Source organism: Pinus tabuliformis, chromosome X (genome assembly GCF_031772625.1).
Source record: "Pinus tabuliformis cultivar Carrire ecotype Pingquan chromosome X, CPIR1, whole genome shotgun sequence".
NCBI lineage: Eukaryota > Viridiplantae > Streptophyta > Pinopsida > Pinales > Pinaceae > Pinus > Pinus tabuliformis.
The window spans coordinates 770,791,611-770,813,450 of NC_142308.1; the positions used below are offsets into that span (position 1 = coordinate 770,791,611).

General features: G+C 39.9%; 1 protein-coding gene across 3 annotated transcripts in view; it reads right to left on the reverse strand.

The window, feature by feature from the left end:
• The window catches only part of LOC149142149 (uncharacterized), a 382,428-nt gene that overhangs the window by 102,580 nt on the left and 258,008 nt on the right, over window positions 1–21,840 (reverse strand). The window lies entirely within an intron of this gene.

Genomic DNA, 21,840 nt, shown 5'->3' on the forward strand with positions numbered 1-21,840 from the left:
TTGACTCGGTTTTACCCTAGAGTGGGGTTTTTCCCTCGATGTGTGCCTACACCTTGTGTCCTCTTCTATTTGTTGCTTGGCATTAGTCTTGATGATAAGAAAATATAAATCAAAATAAAGAAAAATATCACAAAATAATGTCATAATAAGATAAATCAATTAACTTGCCACACTTTGGATTTCTCAACATGGTATCAGAGCTAAGGTCATGATCAAAGGCAGCTTGAAGATTACTTATGCATCTTTGAAATATTCTCAGTGAAAGGTTCATAGCTTAAGGACATCTCTAGGCTTATAGAATTAAGATTACAGAGAGCTAGTTCAGTCTTTTCAAGACACCTTGAAGAAGAAGGAGGATTTCAGTATATCTCAAAGAGACAGAGAGCAAAAAAAAAATTACAGTGAAAAAGTCAAATCATTTCAGAGAGAAAGGTTATATGATCTCGCAGTCTAGAATAAATGTAACTTTGCTCCATAGGATAGTGATATAATCCACAGAAACAAGTGAAGTCTAGACCAAATTTCAGTGAGGAATTTGTAACAAGTGTAGTGATGAACTCGAGACATCTAGTATCACAAGTATAAGGTAAGTACTATCCTCAACAAGACAGTTCAAATCAGTTTCGGTGAAAATCACAAGGAGACAAGTTCGATCATTGAGTACATATAATCTCATAAGTAAAATGAGGATTACAATGTGATGTAAGCTACAATGAGACAACTTGATCACTTCAGAAATTGGGTTCATAGTTTTTTGGTGAAGTCATAGTCACAGTCACAGTCATGACTTCGCTATAGATTTCAGAAGAAGGATTCAGGATCAGTGATATGTTTATAGTTGAAGCACTAAGTGCTGAAGCAATGATAAGGTCAAAGTAGCAAAAAAGTATATTCTATCTTCCACTCGTTGAAGGAATGGAACTTGGTACAACTGCCTATGAAGATCTATCAAGTACAAGCATAAGGAACCAACTTAAGGAAATCAAGTAAGTATTTTGTACTCAACAAGATGCACTTGCAATAAGTCTAATGAGCTATCTAATGAGAGGTACATAAATACAAGGTATGCTTTTAGATTTGTAATATATTTAATCTTAGATGGTCCTAGTTTATAGTTAGTCTAGGGTAAAAAGAATGTAATCCCTAGATAACATATAAGAACCTTAATCCTAATAAGTAATCTAGGATGTGTAGCAAAAGCCCTAATATTGATTGGAAGAAGGAATAACTTGATTTTCAATATCATAGGATTCCATCCTCCATGATTAGGTAGAATATCTAACTTGAGAAATTAAATCATGTTCTTGGTACCACATGTTTTGCTTGTAAGTATGTATTACATGTATAAAAGATCATGGCTCAATACAAAGAATACACTTTAAGGAATCCTTCAACGGTTTGTCAATCTCCAGGTATGTCATAGACTATACACCTTATAAAAACTCTCTTAATTTAAAAGGTATGTTCATATTATTTTTGTAATTTTCATTACATTACTAACATCGTTATGTCTAGTTGTCTTGAATCATAAATATTCTTGTCGAGGGTGATTCATCGCTAAGTAAATTTGCCCTCCTTACATTCTTGATAGTTCTTACAGAACCCTAGACAGGTTCTCTGGAAACCCTAACTTAAGGGTATGCTAATGTTAATGTGTGAAACTCTAGCCTGCTTAGGGTTATTGGAAATGTTATTTCATGTTTTTGATGATAATGTCATGTTTAGGGTTTGGCATGATCATGAAAACCCTAACTTGTTACGGTTGAATAATGTTGTCTGAAATTCTAAACCTTTAATGGTTTTGGTAATGTAGGGTTTGATTTGTTATGTTATGAAACCCTAGATCTTTAGGGTTTGGTTGGGCCTATAAGCAAAACCCTTGTTATGTAAGGTCCTAGGAATGAAACCCTAGGTATATGTCCATTGGTTGAATCCCTAGCCTAGTCTAGGTCAGTATATGTCTAATGTATTGTCTGACATATGATGTGCTTATTCCTGATAATGAATTCCTAGACATGTGTGCTTGACCTAATTATTAATGGTCATATGTCCTAGGGTTTCAAAACAAGCCCTAGTCAAAGTTTGATATTCTAAGATGATGATGTTTGGGAAATCTAGGGTTTTGCAACTAAACCCTAGTAGTAGTTAAATTCTCTAGTATGTGTGATATGACAATCTGGAATCTATGAATTTATATAGTGATTATTGAGATTGTGTAAATGATAAATCTAGGGTGTACATCAAACCCTAGTAGAAGCTAGTTATGTTGTTGATTAAGTTGTGATCATTGTTTAAGCTCATGTGTGAAATCTAGGATATGTATGAAATCCTAGTGAGGATTCTAACATATGAATTCTGATAATTGTTGGATGCATTACTTGCTTGAATTGTTTATAGGGTTTGTTATATGAAAGAACTTGTCATATCATTGAAAAAATATTGAAACCCTATATGAGTTTAATATTTTGAGCTATTGATGTGATTTAGGGTTTAACAAAACCTGGGCAAGAAGGTGAAGTATTGAAGTATAGTCTCTTGCTGATTATGTTTGTAAATTCTAATGCTTATGTTATTATGAGATTTTGAGATGATTAATCTCATGTTTATATAGTTTTGGTTCTACTTGCTATCTAAGTTGTGCAGGTGCATCATCTTCAAGATGGTGAAGATGATCGTAAAATGTGGTAAGCATGAATCTAATAAGAACAATGGAAGCCATGAAAGATTCTCCAATTTCATAAGAAGAAGATGATCTCCCTAAGAGGGAGCCTGAATATAAGATATCTCCCTGAGATTAAGAGGGAGTCTAGATATAAGGAATCTCCTTGGTTGAGAGGGAGGGCATTTCATAGTTTTGATTTAATAATGCATTTTGGAGGATATGTTGTTGCATGTGAAGTAGGAAAGAAAATTTTATTGAAGAATCTTCTATCAATGATTCGGTTGATAGTCCTACTGTGTTGAGAAGCAACATCAGTTGTCTAAAAGACCCCAAAGGTTTGTGTTTATTTCTGAACATGTGAAAGTATATTATTGATTGGGGTTGTGCTTGTACAGGTAAATCTCTCAAATTTTTGATAATATGCTGGTTACCGATCAGTTTGATCGGGAGAGATTTGTTGTCCTTGATTTGCTAGATCAAGTAGTGTTGAGGCTTTGTGAGTGAAGCACTGCCTGGGAGGACATCTGGACGACACTTTGTGCTGATGTCTAGGTACTGAAGTTGGGAGGGTGGTGTTGGTCATAGAGCTCTAATCTCGGATACACATGTAGATCCCTGGGTTGATGGTTAACAAGTAAGCCTGATGTTACCGAGAGAGGTTGAAATCTTGAGAACATCTTAGTCCCTCTTGAATAGATTCCCTTGGTTAGGAATCTAGTCCATGGCATTGCGGTGCCTAAATTGTTGAGAGGCCTTGGATAGATTGCCCTGGTCAGGAATTTAGTCCATGGCATTGCGGTGCCTAAACTTCTTCGTAGATTATGTGTTTTGAGATCTTCCATGTACCTATTTGATTATATGTAAATATGAATACCTCCCTAGTTAAGAGGGAGTGTTGAAGAATGTAACTAGGTTCGGTCTTCATAAATTGTACTTGAGTCAAAATTTAATATATTTGTCAAAAGGAATTTTATTATTAATTGAATTGACTTGTTAAAGCATGAGTTTCATGTTTGGGTCAATTGCTATAGTTCAAGCCCCCATTGTAGGCTTTAGGATTGCTTACTTGAGTCAAAAGTAAAAGTTTGTTTGGTCAAAGAATCCTCCATCAAAGTCTCTTTGATGTCAGCCTCATCATCAAGTTGACTTCCCTCAATGAACTCATATTGGCCTAATATAGGGACACATGTGTTCAAGAAACTCATGTCGACTTATTTATTATGGAGAATAACTATAAATAGGAGGGTATGCCTTGCTCCACAGTTCAGATTGACAACTCGCATAAATCTCAAAAGAAAGGTTCGGTGGACACAATGAAGGAGCTCGGTTTAGTTGCAGAGATGAACTCGTGAGACAAGTGCGAAAATCACATAAGAAAGGTTCGGTATTTCAGAGATGAAGTTCAGTGTAATCACAGTGAGACAATGCAAATATTTTAGAGAAAGTTTTAGTGGAATGAAGGTACATAACTTCGGCATACCTTAAAGATTTTTTTGGATATTGCAGAGATGACTATTCAATGAACTTCAGTAATGGAGTTCGAAATTACAGTAAAGTTTTGATGTATTACAGTAAGGAAACTCAGAACATTACAAGACCGAGATCAGAGTTTGGGGAAGTCACCACAAGATTGAAGGCAACATACATTACAATGTTGGCCATCATATGTTACAGTGTTGGTCGTCAATGTTGGTCATCATATATTACAGTGTTGGTCACTACAAGTATATGGATATCTTTATAGGAAATTTGTAAAGGATTATCTCATTCTTGCAAGGAGGACGTGTTGAGTACACATTGAAGAATGAAATATTACTTACATGACTAAGATCCAATGTTGAATTGATGTAGGGAGTCTCTAGTCTAGGTTGTGAGGGGCTTGGTCGTCTCATCTTGTATTGAATCTACTAAAGAAAGAATTTTAACCAGGTTTTCCCCTAGAGTGGAGTTTTTCTTTGGTTGCGTGCCTACATATTGTGTCCTCTTCTATTTGTTTCTTAGCATTAGTATTGATGATAAGAAAAGATAAATCGAAAGAAGGAATAATAATAATGAAAAAATCACAAGATAATGCCATAATAAGAGAAATCAATTAACTTGCCACACTTTGGATTTCTCAACAGTACTAAGTTGAGTTGAGTTGCAGAGGATTTGTTTTGAGTTGACAAAATAGTCTATGCAACTAACTATTAGGTTTTCTCGATTATGATACTAGTAAAGAGAAGCGCGTAGTCGTTGTGTACTAGTACAAAAAGAAGAAGGGGCAGAAGAAGCCAAACTTTGTGTTAGCCTCCTATTGCAATAGGTTTCATATTTCATGATTGACTGTTTTACATGCCAAATATGTCATCTTTTCATGCTGCAAGGTTCCATATTTCCAAGAAGTTCCATTTTTGAAGAATCATACAATTTTTGAAGAGTTTTACAGTTAAGGGAAAGCCAAACAGCTTAATCTTGGCTTCCCTAGGTTTAAATTGCTTGTTTTAGAAGATAGAGAATGAATATCTGTCCAAACTGTTTAATCTTGGCAGATTTTAGCTAGGTAGAGAAACAAGGGTGCTCAACAGCTTAATCTGAGCCCCTGGAAGCTATAAGGGCAGATTTAGATAGGAGGATAGCCAAAATAAAAGTTGAAAAGCTGGGTTGCTAGTTCAAGTGCACCCAAACCAAAAAGAAGAGAAAATGCTAGGTAAGTAGGCTAGGTAGGTAGTTTTGAGGTTGCAGACTCAATGATTGTGATTAGTTTTGTGTTTTCAAGTGTTATATCTATTCAGATCACAAGTATGAGGCAGTTTTCCATTTGGATCAGCTCAAGCGAGGCATGTCTAACTTCCCCTTCTTCCTCTTCCCCAAATCACTCACTAATTCCCCTAAAGAGGTCAAGATCTACTTGATATCACTTAAATTCATCATGTTTCATATCATTTCCCTTAGTAAAGATTTGCTTTACTTAAGGAGTGTTCATATGTCCTCTACAAAGTTCTATCTCCCCTTTTAAGCCTAAGATCTCTAAACTTAGCGCTTTCTTGTCACAATCCATATTAATTTCTAACTCTACTATGTAAATCCCTATCTATTTTCCCTTCCCCTTACTAAAATATGCTAAATAGCTCCTCTATGTATATATCCCCTCCCTCTGGTTGAAAAATAACCATAAGTATGCTTGGAAATTGCTAAGTTTGCCTGAAACTTAGCAAGAACCCTCATTTTGCCCTTTAAACCATCTTCCAATGCAAAGGACCCCTTCCTAAGCATAAAATCCCCTATAAATGTACAAAAATCATCTTTTGGCATTGTTTACCTTTTCCAAGGCATAAACCCATTTATAAGGCCTAAAAGCCCTTCTCAAAACACATAAGCTCCCTTCAAAGTGCCTTTGGACTCCTTCCAAGGCATGAAATTCCTCTTTTTTTGGTTATCGGACCCCTTCCGAGGCCTCAAGAACCCTTCCAAAGCTTTAAAAAGCCTTTTTTGATAACATAAATCATTCCTCTGATCATATTATTCCTTGGCCGATGTATAAACATGCCTCCGATTGCTTCCCCCTCCCTCCGACGCGATATCGCTGTCGGAGGTCGCAGCGAAAAGAGTTGGCCCTTTTATGCATTTCTCCGATGGATAGTCACCGACACGATTTCGGCGATCGGCGTATCGCAATGTTATATGCCCCATATATATGCCCCTCCCCCTTTTTGCCGATGCGATATCGCTATCGGGAGCCCTCCATACCATATATCTCATATATGCCGCATATCTCCGCTCTATCGTTAATGGCCCTTTATTGTTATAACCTAAGTTTTTCATAAAACTTAAGTTTTATCGCAAAACCCGCATTTTCCATGTATCGCAAGCCTCATTGCTTTTTCGCTATTTCGCTATCGGCATATACAAAGGCCCGCACCCTCCACCCCGCCGATTGCCGATCGCCGACTTAATGTCAGCCGTCCGATCCCCCCGCTCATCCAATGGCCCAGATCATTTTGGCAATCGCCCCATTTCGGCGATCGCTTATGTATAAAGCCCTCCACCCGCCGATAGTGAAATGCCGACTTAATCACAGCCGCCCATTTGGGCCCTTAGATCAACGGGCCATATTTAGTCGCATCGCTCCCATATAAAGCTCCGACTAGCCGGAGCCGAAATGTTATAGAATGGAGCTTAATTGTGTGTCGGGTCCGCAGGGATTGGCACCGTTTGCTCCGATATTCCGGAACCGAAAAGTCATAAAGAGAAGTGTTAAAGGGACTTCGGGTCCGCAGACCCGTTTCATCAAAATCCTCCGATAATAAATCGCTGATGGGCCGGACCCGATATCAATTGAAAGTGGGCCTATAATGCGTTTCGGGTCCGCGCGTTCATCGCATTTCGAAGATATTACAGTTTTGGGATCCGCCGATCGCCGATTTAGCGCTAGCCATTGGATCTGCCTTCGCGGAATCCAACGGCCAGGATTGAATCTAATCTATAGTGTCACTTCCGCTCCAAATTTTCACGATTTTTGCGTGTAATGGATCTTTTGCTGTGTAAAAGGAAAGGAGGCCATTTCTTCGTTGTTTTGACAGTTGTGCCAGCGCGCGCCCAGTCAAGGGAAATCATGCATTTTTCAGTCATTTTGGATCACTCCAAAGCCCATTATTTCTTCAGGAAGCCAGCCTCGGCCCAGCACAGTTATCAGGTTGCATTCCTTCGCCATTATTTGGCAGGATTTCTTCATGTATGTTCATATTCAATCGGCCAGCGCTGATAACATTCTAGAGGCCACAGAAAGCATTTGCAGCAGTTATTTTTTCCTTGAAAGGGCAGAAAAGGGGCGATTTGACAGTTTCAAGCATATCAAGGGAGAGAAAGTGGCTCGATTCAAGTGTTAAAGAGTATCAGTGAAGCGGCAAAGAGTATCAGATCGGAAAAATCAAAGCAGGTGAACATTAAAAGCCTCCATCAAAGTCAAAGAAAGCAGTGAAAGCCCATTAATGCTCATCAGATCGAGATCAGTGCATCTTAAAGCCACCTAAAAGTAGCAGAACCGCCTACAAGGTGCGGATAAGAGATTAAAGGCACAGTTATTGCAGAAACACTGCACCGAGCCACTAAGGACAAATTTCAACTCATTTTTGAGGCGGTTGCCCCAGCCCAGCAGTTAGATAGATATTTTATGCATTAATTTCAGGATAAGATTAGATTAAAGAACTCATTTCCCTCAGATCTGTTTAAGATCTGCTGTAACAGATATTTTTGGATATTTTCTCTATATAAACCACCCTGATTCATTGTTTAAAGGGTTGGTTGGTTGACAATCCTCATTCTAGACTTGCGCTGTATACTTTGAGAGCTCTATAATCAAAGACTGCTGGAATGCTTTGGATGAAGAACTGTCTGTTGTGTTATTTAATGGTTGAAAAGTGACTGTGGAATTCCTGTGCTACTACATGGCTCAATAAGTGTTTTCTTACCTCTGTTTACAGTTTATATATGTTTATGCCACCATTGTGTTACAATCTAAATAGCAAGAAAGAAGAATAGCTTAGGCTTTGCTTGACTGCACTCTATGCTCATTTCTTGTTATTTCTATATGTTTTCTTCAGAAATGGTTATGAATATGCATACTTAAATGATCATGTTTACACTGTTTCTTTCACATATGACTATTATTTAGGAATTCTTAACTGCTCCTAGATAAACTTTCATTCACCTTCCCTCTCTGTTAGTTAATGAAATATTCTTAGTTGCCTTTCATCTCTGACCTTCATTCCATCTTTATTCCAGCTTGATATTGTTCTATGTGTAGCTATCCTGCTCTGTATTCCTCTTGTGACCAAGAAAACGCAACAACAAGCCCTAATCCATGACTCCATGCCCAATGGTTTGAACTTCTCACACTATGCATCCCAACTCTGCTTGAAAACATCATCCTTCCCACCAAAATCAAAACAAAACCCATGTACACCATAACTAGCCTAAAATCACCCAAAACAAAGCTAAATTTTAAAGAGAGAGCCCTCTCTGACTGCAGGTAGGCTAGGACCTGTAGCCCAAAGATTGGTTTGTGGTTACCTCGGTCGTATCCCTTGAGGAGCCAAGGGACAACCTGAGTGATAACATCATTGGCGACTCCGCTGGGGACCTTATTTAGAAAATTCCAAAAAACAAGTTAGAAGATGGCTCCCAAGAAGAAAACACGTAATACTAGGTCAAATCCAGACCCAAATCCACCAGCTGTTTTTGAAAATCCAATTTAATCCCTAGAAACCTTAGCAAACAAAAACAAGAAGAGTTTGCTGGTTCCAGTCCTGAAACAGTTCAGCCAAGCTGTTTTCCAACCCCTGTTAAAGTTTTGTTTCATTCAACCCCTACTTCCCCTTGTTCGTCATCCACCTCTCCAACCACCTTTTCCACACCTCCATTCACTGCACCTACTACCACTACCACCACTGTTGTTACAGCTATTCCAGCTGTTCCATTTATCCCTGCTGTTTGTTGTTGGGAAAAGTATCCAATACGGAATGACCCTATCCCGCTCTAAGGGTGATAGTTCCTTAGCAACAATCAAAGCAAAGCTATCTAAGATTACTTCTTTATGAGATGTAAAAGAGGGGAGAAAGAGATCCACTAACCGATGTCTTTCGCTAATGATTGATCCAATCTCCTCTCCTTGCTGCTTGCCCCCAGCTCCTGCTGTTTCACTAGCCCAGCTACACCAAGATCCTGCAAAATGGCAAGAGAGGGAAACTACAAGAAGCATACATTCATAATTGATTCAAGGATTATAATAAATCAAATACACAAGTATAACAATACACCATTGAGACACATGCATATAGAAGAACCTCAAATGCTTTATTAATGGAAGAAGTAAGGTTCAGGAAGTGATACAACCATAAGAGGCCCAATCCAGCATCACCTTCCCAGCAGAAAGAAATCTCCTCTTCACCTCCTTCAAAGCAAATCACCCAATAGTTCTAAACTCAAACCAACAGCAATTCTTTACATTCACAAGATTCCAGCCCCCGGATCTCATGGGAGAGAGATCCATATATAGGAGTTTGGAAAGAGGATGAGTCAGCCTGAGATGTGACTAGTGTCCTCTCCCACTCCAGTTCTTCTTCAGTTCTTGAGTCCACTTGGAGGTTCTTGCTTCCACTTGGAGATTTGGAACCTCTTACTCATCACCAGTCGAATTCCCTGATCCAAGTGTCATTTTGGAAGCTTCCTGGGCATTGACACCTTGAGGAATGACTGTGCCACTTGTCCAAACTCGCCCAGCACAGGTAGCCTTCTTTGCAGTTGACATTCAATGCAGGTAGACAGTGGAGCACTTGACATTCATCGCAGATGCTCAGTGGAGGAGTTGACATGATCCAGAATGGCCTTGTTTTTGAGTGTTTTCAGGTGGAGAACTTTTGTTCAGTGCTGTGGTTTGCTGACCTTTTTCCTCTAGGGGTAGGAACAACATGTTTAGGGAATTTGGATCCCTTAGATTATGGACATTTCATGCTTCATGCTGTAAGGCACAAAAATGTCTATAACAGTTGCCCCCTAAAGTATGAGGTCGTTTATCGGGTGAAATGCTTTATCAGGAGGATCCGAAGTTCATTCAATCGCTGAGAGGTGACGTGTAATAAGATACAATACAATACATTATTTTTCATACTTCTTTCATGATCTAGCTGAGGTGGGTATTCCCATGCTCAGCTTTATAAATACATTTTTTGTACATAAATAGACAATCGTCTGATGGTAGACTGATAATTTTCTGCTGAAATTATCATCCTTTGAGTAGGATGATCATCTACTGTACATGTCAATGTCTTTATTTCCTGAATATATATCGCAGCCCGGATGGATGAAACTAGATCCGGGGTCTTCAAACTCGTCCGATTCTTCACTCTAAGTACAAGTCGATCCATGTGAGAATTTCTTGGAGTCGAACATGGAAAGACATCGCTTGATTACCAGTCAATGATGTAAACTGTTAACAAGCGCGAGAGGAATCACCGATAATGATGATGACCCTCAAGGTACGGCAGTACAATCCACGTGGTGTGAATAAATGACTTGGCGTCGAACACCACGCGAAATCTTTTGGTCGAAGGTCATTGATGTATACCTGTCACCAGAAGTGAGAAACTTGCCATTGAGGCATGCAAGCTTCAAAGTACTGAGGGGGGTGTTCCTAGATCAACTTCTTGGATAATGAGCTGAAGTCGACAAGAAGCGATCCATCAAAGGAGGGCCTTAATGAATCCCACATCAGTGACACGGAATGGAGCTAATGATTGTGATGAAGTTGAAAACGATCTGTGAAATATGATTCAGGGTGGCGGTCATGAAAGGATGAAAGATGATGTATGGTAGTGGATGGGACACGGTTGACTCTTTCTGAACAACATCTCTTGAACATATAACGACACTGATGCAATGGATCGTTAGCATTACCCCAAATGTGGATGGTTTGGCGAGACCATGGTGATGAGACCGGTGAATGAAACAACCCAACCCGATGTGGTACGGAGGAAAAGTGTCATGTTCAAGAGCGACTTGCTACCATTAAAGCTTTTAGGTTCTCCCAATTTTTCCCCAGTCATTTCTGACCAGTACCTCTTTATTTTTGTCAAGCTTGAGGAGGATAACATATGCTTGTTCTATAACCTGCCCTTCGGGCAAGCCTATCGCTATGTTTTAACGAGCCTAGCGATAGGGAAACTCGTTCTCGTCTAAAGACAAGTTTGTCGCTATTTAATCATTTTAACGAGTCTAACGACAAGGAAAACTCGGTCCTTTTCATTTTTAGAGAGTCTGAAAAGGTACGTAAAGTTAACTCCAAAATTCCTTTTTCGTCATCTAATCCCTTAAGTCCGAAAAATTATAAAACAATACAGAAGGGATGAGTTTTCGATAACTTTAACGAGCCGAATAAAACAAGCGCTCGACCTTTTTGTGCAATAATCCCTCAGGTCCAAAAAGATTAAAATCTAGAGGAGGGATACCTCTTCCAGTCCTTTAACGAGCTGGAAGGCCAAAACTCGGCAATCGTTTCATATTTTACGAGTCAGATGAAAAGAGCTTAAAGAAGACTCGTCTTTTGAGGAACGAGTGATAAACAGGGATCGCAACTGATTCCAGGTACAGGTTGGAATTTTCCAATCACGGCAGTGTCACAAGGATGGCTAGGTGAAATCACTCTTCATAGCTGTTCCTCAAAATGGGTAAACAATCATATGGAGGTGAACGATCGGCCAAATGAGAATGGAGGTGGCAGGTGCAAACACGACCAAGTTTTTACGGCTGATAAATTTACGATCACAACGGCTATTTACCGGGATAGGTTCATTTTTTAGATAAAAATGAGCTTAAACTTTGGAGGAAACATTGCTCACTGCTTTTATTTATTTTTTAACGAGCATGAAGACCGCGTTAAAACTGCTCGGATCTTGCGTTTATTTTTTAACGAGCATGAACTTTATGCTAAAATTGCTCGATATACCAGTCATAAGATAAGAAATGTCTCCTGAAAGATTCCATTTTTTATAGAGCTTGCGCCTTACCAAAGCTATGCTCCCTCTCATCCTTTCTTTATGCAAGTTCGGAAACGACTAATCCTACGAGTTTAAAGGTTAGACCTACAGGTTTAAAGGGAGGACCTAAAAATTAAAAAATAAATAGTCGCCCCTTGCTTGCACTCCAAAAGGTTGCATGCCCCCAGGTATAGAGTACAATTTCAAGGTTGCCCCTCCTCCTTCTCACATCTCCTTTTCTTTGGGTGTTCACAGCTACTTGTCGTCTTGCTAGTCCAATTTTAACGATACTTGTCTTCTCGTTAATTTTAACGGTCTATACGATACTTTTCTTCTCGTCAGCCCAACCTTCAACAGATTTTTCGCAAGATCGCAAGAGAACAGCTACTTGCGACAAGAGAGCAGCTACTTGCGACAAGAGAAGAACACTACTCAAAGACAAAACATTTGTGTTATTGAGGGAGGCTTACCTCTTTCTGGTTACCCAAAGATTGTCCTGTTATTTTTTCAACAAAACACTTCCTCGGCAATGTCTACTGGAATAGACAAGGGTGAATGACCTTTGTCAAACACGTAACTTTGACAAAAGAATCTTATTCCAGAACAACCCTCTTCCATCCATGGACGGGGTACGGACTAGTCATATTCTCTCGCAGAAATTCTACCTTATACCCAGGGGTTTTTCTGCCCGAAGCAGACCAGGATGCATGCCCCCTGGGTTCCAGTCCCATCTTTCCGAATCACTCGCATTCATCGGGAAGAAGGACTGGGGGTGGAGACATTTCTTGATTGAATATACCATTCAGGGTTGGTATGTGACTATTTGCGATGCGTGATCCCGGAAATGAAAGTTGGTCTACGAGCTTGACCATTCTTCCTTCGTGTGGAAAACACATTACTCTAAAGGGTGAGGAGACTATTGCTCCCATGCAATATATATAGTCTCGTCCAAGGAGTAGGTTATAATCCAAGGGTCCTTGAACGACCATCACGTTCATTTGAACGGCCTTCCCTTTCAATGTAATGGGCACATTGGGGAGGATCCCTAATGGTCGATTGGTTCCTTTATCGAAACCCGAGAGATTTCTTATCTCAGGAAAAAGCGCCGGGGAACCCAGTGCTTTCCAAGCAATAGAGGAAAGGATACTCACAGATGCCCCTTCATCAATGATAGTGCTAGCCATTACCATTCTGTATATTTGGACTATAATTCTGAATGGTATACTGGTTGGCAATCGAGGTCTGCCTAGTTGGTTCCAATCAAAGGACACAACCAGGTTGCTTGGTGGTGGGACCGAATACACGGCGGATATGACCCTGACGATGTTCCTTCCTGCGATAAAGGAATGGGTGCATTGCCCTGATGCTCGTCAGAGTCTGTGTTGATGAAAAGAATCTGGATGGTGTCATCCTTATTCTCTTCGGTGAGGGTGTCATTTGAAGATGAATCTTCATTGACGGTGTCATTTGAAGATGAAACCTCCGAAGGGAGAACCGGGTCAATTGCCGTTTCGACCTTTGGACTTTCGTCCGGTCTGGATTCAGTAGGTTCATTTTCAATGACTGACGCTTCAGCTGACCACTTGAGCGGGCCAGCTGTATTCTCAACCAACGAAGGACTTGGCACGAGTTTTTTGTATCCAAGGAGGAAGTCTCAACGGTGAAACCGGACGATCTTCCAAAACTCTCTTCACTTCGTCTAAGAAGGGACAACGGTGGATGGCGTGATCGCCTTCACACAGTCTGCAGGGGGACCTTGCTCCACCTCTTTGTCTTGATCATTCACTTTCGCTGGTTGACGGTAAGCATTCAACATGGCTATCAGAGGTTGATGCTCCCGAACTGTGCAAACAAGGGGACCAGTCCCTTAGTATCCGGGGAATACAGGGACAATCTCTATGGAAGTGGTCTCCTCTACATATGACACATGGCGATTTAGGCCCGGTCTGTGCTGTGTGTGGATTTTTGTCAGATGTCTTTTGCTTTCCCCCAGTCGCCTTAGGCTCCTTCTTCTTCTTCTCTCTCTTCTTCTTCTCCTTCTTCTCCATGGGAGCTTGGCTTTTGCCGGCTCTACCTTGCGAAGATGAAGGATTGGAGGAAGAGTTATAGGAAGTAGAAGGCTGGTGGGCAGCTCTAGACTGATCTAACTATTGACTCGACTGTTCAGGAACCATGGTACTCTGAACTACATTGGTTGAGAATAGCCAGATTGGCAGGCCAATTGTCAGTCCTGGAAGCGACAATGTGGCCATGTGGGGCGCACCAACTTCTCCCCAAGAGGAGAAAGGACTAGGATTTCCATCATGGGGAATTCCTTGGTTGGTGCGTTCCATGTTCTCAACCTACAGATCAACGCAGGAATAGGAGGTGATTATGTTCCATTTTAAAATAAATTTTATAATGACGCTTTAGACACAACTTGCTTTTTCACTTTTTAAGAGTCGAGAAAAAGCTAAAGATGACTCTAGTCTCCTTCGATGTTTTAACGAGCCCGAAGTGACAAATGCTCGGATGGACTTTTTCAGTTATAGAGTTTGAAAAAGGCCAAAAGAAACTACTCTGGAGTTCTAGGCAGAGGTTGTGCCAAACTTTTCGCAAAACCACAGAATACGTTTTACGGTACGGGTGGTCGATCTTCGTGAATGCTGTGTTCACTGCATTGCGATCAGTAGGGCGGCCGACATGGCTTCCTATGGATAAAGGCTTTGTTCCTATAGGGTTCTCCCAATATATACGTGATGGTACATGGGAGCACAAGTCCGTATTGATACTTATCGCTTCACCGTGGAGGAATCACCCAACCACTCAACGCTAAGATATCACGTTTAATGACGCCGGAACACGTCTCTAGCTTAGACCTCTATGTGTTTGCGTTATGTTTCAAAGCGTTGTTATGTAAATTCAATTTATTTTAGGTTGATCTTGTTTAGCAGTTTGCCTTTATGGATCACCACGAGATGTATGGTACAACTCCTAAATGCAGTCTAAAGATGAGAAGCAAGCTTTTCAATCTTTTCAACTTATGAAAATCTTAACTACTGAGGGAAAAGAAAGACATCATCTTTTCACACAGATCATAGAGCACACACTAATGCACTTTTTCCTAAATCAACATGCAAGCTATCAAAATGCACATGCACAATGCAGGTATTTCTTTTCTCTTTCTTAATGTTGGTGTACTACAAAAAGAAAGCTGTTGTACAACTTTGAATTCAATTTCAAGTGAAAGCAAACAAGCTTTTGTCCAAAATCAAAAGACACCTTAAGACTTACTTGTTTCAACACTAGAAATACATAAATTCAAACCATATGACGAAAGCAAAAGCTCAATTAGCTATGAATAGCAAACAAACTAACTCTTAAGATCAGAACGACACTTATCACAGGTCTAGATCTAAGAGGCCACAACAAGACTAGTTCACTTTCGTTATGGGAAACTGCAAATGATGTAAGAAATACACAAAGAACAAATACAGTTTCTTTATACAACCGAGGCAGAATAGTGGCAAAGAAAGGTGGTTTCAGATAGGTACATTGACTGATAACAGGCTGCAAAAACAGGGATGAAAAAAGGGCAACAGAAAGCAGAGAACCCCAGTTGCACAAGGCCACACTGGTTCAACGCAGGTAGAACACTGTCAGTTTGACATTCAGCGCAGGTAGCCCCTTTGGGACCTGCGATGAAATGCAGACTGCCTTCACAGTGCCTGCAATGAAGGAGAAACTCTCGTTTCTCTCAGGTTCTGGGTCACAGATTGCTCAAAAATCAACAGTTTTTGGCCAAATCAAAGCTACCAATCAAGTACACACTAAAGGATGATTCAAAGGAGGATGAAAAGCTATCACTAAGAGCTGTTCAGAGTCCTTGTGGATCAGCTCTTCAAATCATAAACATGCCCAGAAACTGAGCTAGAGTAGCTGCCCTCTACTTTGCATTTGAAAGATCCAAATGCAGTTCGATTCGGTACTCCTTGTGTTTAGGAAATGAATAGAAAAAACACAAACAACCAACAAGATACGCTCCCCAGCGGAGTCGCCAATTTGTTGTTGGGAAAAGTATCCAATACGGAATGACCCTATCCTGCTCTAAGGGTGATAGTTCCTTAGCAACAATCAAAGCAAAGCTATCTAAGATTACTTCTTTATGAGATGTAAAAGAGGGGAGAAAGAGATCCACTAACCGATGTCTTTCGCTAATGATTGATCCAATCTCCTCTCCTTGCTGCTTGTCCCCAGCTCCTGCTGTTTCACTGGCCTAGCTACACCAAGATCCTACAAAATGGCAAGAGAGGGAAACTACAAGAAGCATACATTCATAATTGATTCAAGGATTAGAATAAATCAAATACACAAGTATAACAATACACCATTGAGACACATGCATATAGAAGAACCTCAACTGCTTTATTAATGGAAGAAGTAAGGTTCAGGAAGTGATACAACCATAAGAGGCCCAATCCAGCATCACCTTCCCAGCAGAAAGAAATCTCCTCTTCACCTCCTTCAAAGCAAATCACCCAATAGTTCTAAACTCAAACCAACAACAATTCTTTACATTCACAAGATTCCAGCCCCGGATCTCATGGGAGAGAGATCCATATATAGGAGTTTGGAAAGAGGATGAGTCAGCCTGAGATGTGACTAGTGTCCTCTCCCACTCCAGTTCTTCTTCAGTTCTTGAGTCCACTTGTAGGTTCTTGCTTCCACTTGGAGATTTGGAACCTCTTACTCATCACCAGTCGAATTCCCTGATCCAAGTGTCATTTTGGAAGCTTCCTGGGCATTGACACCTTGAGGAATGATTGTGCCACTTGTCCAAACTCGCCCAGCGCAGGTATCCTTCTTTGCAGTTGACATTCAATGCAGGTAGACAGTGGAGCACTTGACATTCAGCACAGATGCTCAGTGGAGCAGTTGACATGATCCAGAATTGCCTTGTTTTTGAGTGTTTTCAGGTGGAGAACTTTTGTTCAGTGCTGTGGTTTGCTGACCTTGTTCCTCTAGGGGTAGGAACAACATGTTTAGGGACTTTGGATCCCTTAGATTATGGACATTTCATGCTTCATGCTGTAAGGCACAAAAATGTCTATAACATTGTTCCACTTATCCCGATAAATATGGCTAACAGATATGCACCTTTACAGTTACCTGCAAATCCAAGGGCTATGCCTCAGGATTATCAAACCAAAATCACATATTTTGACGGTACTGTTCTTGCACAGCCCTGCAACATACCAAGAAAATGCAGGACTATTTTGAGAGTTATGAAATAGATGATGATAGTATAAGAATTAAGATTTTTGTCCAAAGTTTAACAGGAGATGTAAGGCCCTGGTTTAGAGCTCTTCCTGCAAATTCCATAGCTGACCCAGAGGCCCTTTACCAAACATTTCTTAACAGATGGGAGAAGAAGGACCCTCTGCACATATTATCTGAATATGATACTGTCAAAAGAGGCCCACAAGAAACTGTCTTAGACTATTGTGCTAGGTTCAACAATGTTTACAATGCTATTCTACAAACCTTAGACCTCCACCTGATCTAGCTTTATACAAATTCCCTGATGGATTTGATTCCGACATGCCATATCAATTGAGGGAAAGAGCCCCTCAAAGCTTAGCAGACATGTAGAATGTAGCTATTAGTGTGGAGGAAAACCTAATTGCCAAGCGAAACAAAGCAAGAGTTGAGAGAAGAACTACTTTTAAAGAAGAACCTTCAGCATTTGAGCAAAAATTGGATACAATCATCAAAGGTATGGACAGCTTTGAAAATAGAATGGGAACTATTGAAAGAAAAGCCTCATGGGAAGGACAACAAAACAATCCTATCAGAAATCCAAACTTTAGGAAAAACCAAAACCCAAATGTTGGAAGGGCAAGTCCTGACCATGATATAAGACCTCATTTTCATGAAAACTATGCCGAAGCATCAACATCTAGTGAGCCAACCGAGGACTCTCATATCAACTTGATGGGTTTGAAAAGTGAACAACAAGTGTTTCTAACCCAAGAAGACCAAGATGACCATGATATAAATCAATTTCAGACCAAGTCTGGAGAGTCATTTGACTTCAAACAAGGCTATGATTCAGCTGTTTACGAAGTCCATAAACAATACAAATTGAGAACAAGAACCATTGATGTGTCTGATCCCATCAAGCCAAAGGATGCCAAGAAGCCTAAGAAAGTAAAAGACAAGGCCGCTATCACAGAACCTGCTGATAAAACAAACCCAAAATTAAAAGAAGTGACCATAGAGGATGTATCTAACATGCAGCCCTCTAATAACCAGCGTTTTGTATCCTTTCCCTCAAAAGACAATGTAAACAGCACTCCTGAAAGCCTTCCCAAAACAGAAAAATCTCAAGAAATCACTGATAACCAAGAGAAGATCATTGAAGATACAATTGAAAAGGGAAAATCTGCCAGTCACAATACTAAAACACAGTCAGAAAAACCTTTTGATTTAGAAGCAGAAATTGGTAAATTAAAGATATCTATTCCTCTCTCTGATCTTGCCAAACATGATGTGTACAGACAGCAAATCAAAAGATCATTGCAAATGCCAAAGAACAGGGATGATGTTAATGTCTTAGATGATCAACCTGAATTACTTTTTGGTCCTGAAGTTAATGGTAAATCAGGACATGGAGCTGTTCTACCCTTTTATGTCAGTTTGCACATTCATGATAAAGTGTTGCACAATGCTATGTTTGATTCAGGTGCTTCACACAATCTAATGCCCAAAGCTGTAATGGAGAAGCTAAACCTTGATGTCACTAGACCCTACAAAGACTTATTCTCATTTGATTCTAGTCAGGTCAAGTGTTTAGGCTTAATCAAAGACCTTTGTGTGTCTTTAGTCCAATTTCCCAACAAAACAATCCTAATGGATGTGGTGTTTGCTGACATTCCACCAAAGTATGGCATGCTCTTATCAAGATCTTGGGAGCAAAACTCCAAGGATCTCTCCAACTAGACCTCTCTTATGCCACTATTTCAGTCTTTGGGAAACCAAAGAGACTGTATAGGGAAACACTCATGAAATATGTGGTAAGTAGTGAGGAAAAGCCCCAAAACTTCCCTATCTATTCAATCCATTCTGATATGGGTTCATTTATTTTTTTTAATGATGATATGTCTCCTCCCACTGATGATAAGCCTTTGGCTTTAGAACAAGAAACATGCATAAATGAAGAATTGGTTGCCCATAGCCAAGAAACTGTCAAAACAATCAATGCAACCAGCACACAAGAGGAACTCAATAAAACAGAAAATTCAAATCTGCCCACTCCTAAAATGGTTGAAACTCTCAATACTAGTCAAGAGCAAGAAATCCTATGGTATTTGGAGTTTGATGGTTCAGTTAATAAGCTAGGAGCAGGGGCAGGAGTATGGATCCATAATACACAAAACAATCATGCAGAGGGTCATGCTTATAGATTAAATTTCAGATGTACTAACAACATGGTAGAGTATGAAGCCCTCCTTTTAGCCTTAAGCTAATCAAATCTCTAGGAGCTGCAAAAGTTTCCATTCTAGGTGACTCCGACCTGATTATTCAACAGATGAAAGGTAACTTTGTTACTAATGACAATAAGCTAAGAGCTTATAGGACTGCTGCCACAGAAATACTTGATACCTTCACCGACTGCAAGCTTAGCAAAATTCCAAGAAGCCATAATCTACATGCACACAGCCTAGCTACTTTTGCTAGCACTTGTAAGCTACCTTTTGAGCCCAATCACCATTTCTCAGCTGAAATAAAGCACAGGCCTGCTGTCCCAAACAATGTCAAAAACTGGCAAGTCTTTGAAAGTGATGCACAGATCAACAATTTCGTCACTTTACAACAAGAATTCTCAAGCTTAAACATTGATGAAGATGCCATGGATGATCCACAACAGCAAATGAGCCAAAATGAGCAAACTATAACAGCTGAAGCAGCAAACCAAATGCTGCACCCAACCAACCATTTTTTATGAGAAAAACATGCAAGAGCTGAAGCAAATGCATTTAGAAGAAATAGCTGAAACAGAGCCGAAATCATTGATTTAAAAGACAATTTTCTGCCTGCTGGCCTCACTCCATTAGAAGACATAATTGATTCAAACGATGTCACCAAAAAGCCAAATACGCAACCATTAAACGTTGTTGTGGAAGACTATAATATTGGGACAGCAGAGAAGCCCATAATGATTAAACTGTCCAAGTCTTTGCCTCCTGATCAAAAACCAAAATATGTCGACTTGTTTAAAGAGTTCCAAGATGTCTTTGCCTGGAGTTATGAGGACCTTAAGTCCTCTGACACCTCTGTTATTCAACATACCATTCCCTTAAAGCCAAATCAAAAGCCTTTCAAACAGAAACTAAGGAGAATCAATCCTGTGTTTCTCCCTTTGATTGAGAAAGAAGTGAAAAGAATGTTTGAGGCTAGTATCATAGCACCCATTAGATTTTCAGAATGGGTATCCAATCTTGTTCCCACAAGAAAGAAAACAGGTGAGATTAGACTATGTGTGGACTTAATAAATCTGAACCAAGTCTCCCTTAAAGACCACTACCCATTGCCAAAGATGGACCATATTCTACAAAGAGTAGTGGGGTCTTAAAGAATTTCTTTGCTAGATGGCTTTTCAAGTTTTAATCAAATACTTGTTCACCCGGATGACCAAGACAAGACAGCCTTTACAACACCGTGGGGAACCTTAAAATATGTGAAAATGCCATTTGGGCTAAAGAATGCAGGTGCTACCTTTCAAAGGGCCATGGACATTGCATTTTCCAAGGAAATGCATGATTTCTTAGTGGTTTACCTTGATGACCTTACTCCTTTCTCAAAATCTGATCAAGAGCACCTTAAACACCTAAGGCAAGTATTCCTAACCTGTAGGAAATATGGCATTTCCTTAAATCCTAAGAAATCTCTCTTCGGCCTAGAAGAAGGCAAATTGCTAGGCCATATCATTTCAAAATGGAATTAGAATAGATCCGGAAAGGATCCAAGCCATTTTGCAAATCCCTTATCCAAGAAACATCAAAGAATTGCAAGCATTCCTAGGAAAGATCAATTTCCTAAGGAGATTTATCCCAAACTTGGCCGAGCTGATAAGAATGCTAAATAACATGTTAAAGAAGGATTCCAAGGTAAAATGGACTTTAGAGGCCAAGCAAGCCTTTGAGGGCATAAAATCTGCCTTAACCCAAGCCCCAGTCCTCACAAGTCCTCAATTTGATAAGGATTTCATCATTTTTTCATTTTCTTCCCAACACACCATCGTTGCTGTCCTTTTGCAGAAAGATGATCAGGGAAATGAAAAGCCAATTGCATTTTTCAGCCGAGCCTTTAGAGATGCACCCTTGAAGTATCAAATCATGGAGAAGCAGGCCTATGCCCTTGTTAAAGTAATCAAGATTTCAAAGTTTACATTTTATATTCACATGTGATTGCTTATGTGCCAAATGCTGTTGTAAAAGACATATTAACTCAAGAGGGCATAGAAGGCAAAAGAGGCAAATGGATTGCCAATATCCTTGAGTATGACATTGAAATAAAGCCCACTAAACTCATAAAGGGACAAGGTTTAGCCAAACTAATGTCCGAAATCAATTTTCAAGCTTTAGACATTAATCAACTGGACAATGAACAGGAGCTAGCGACTCC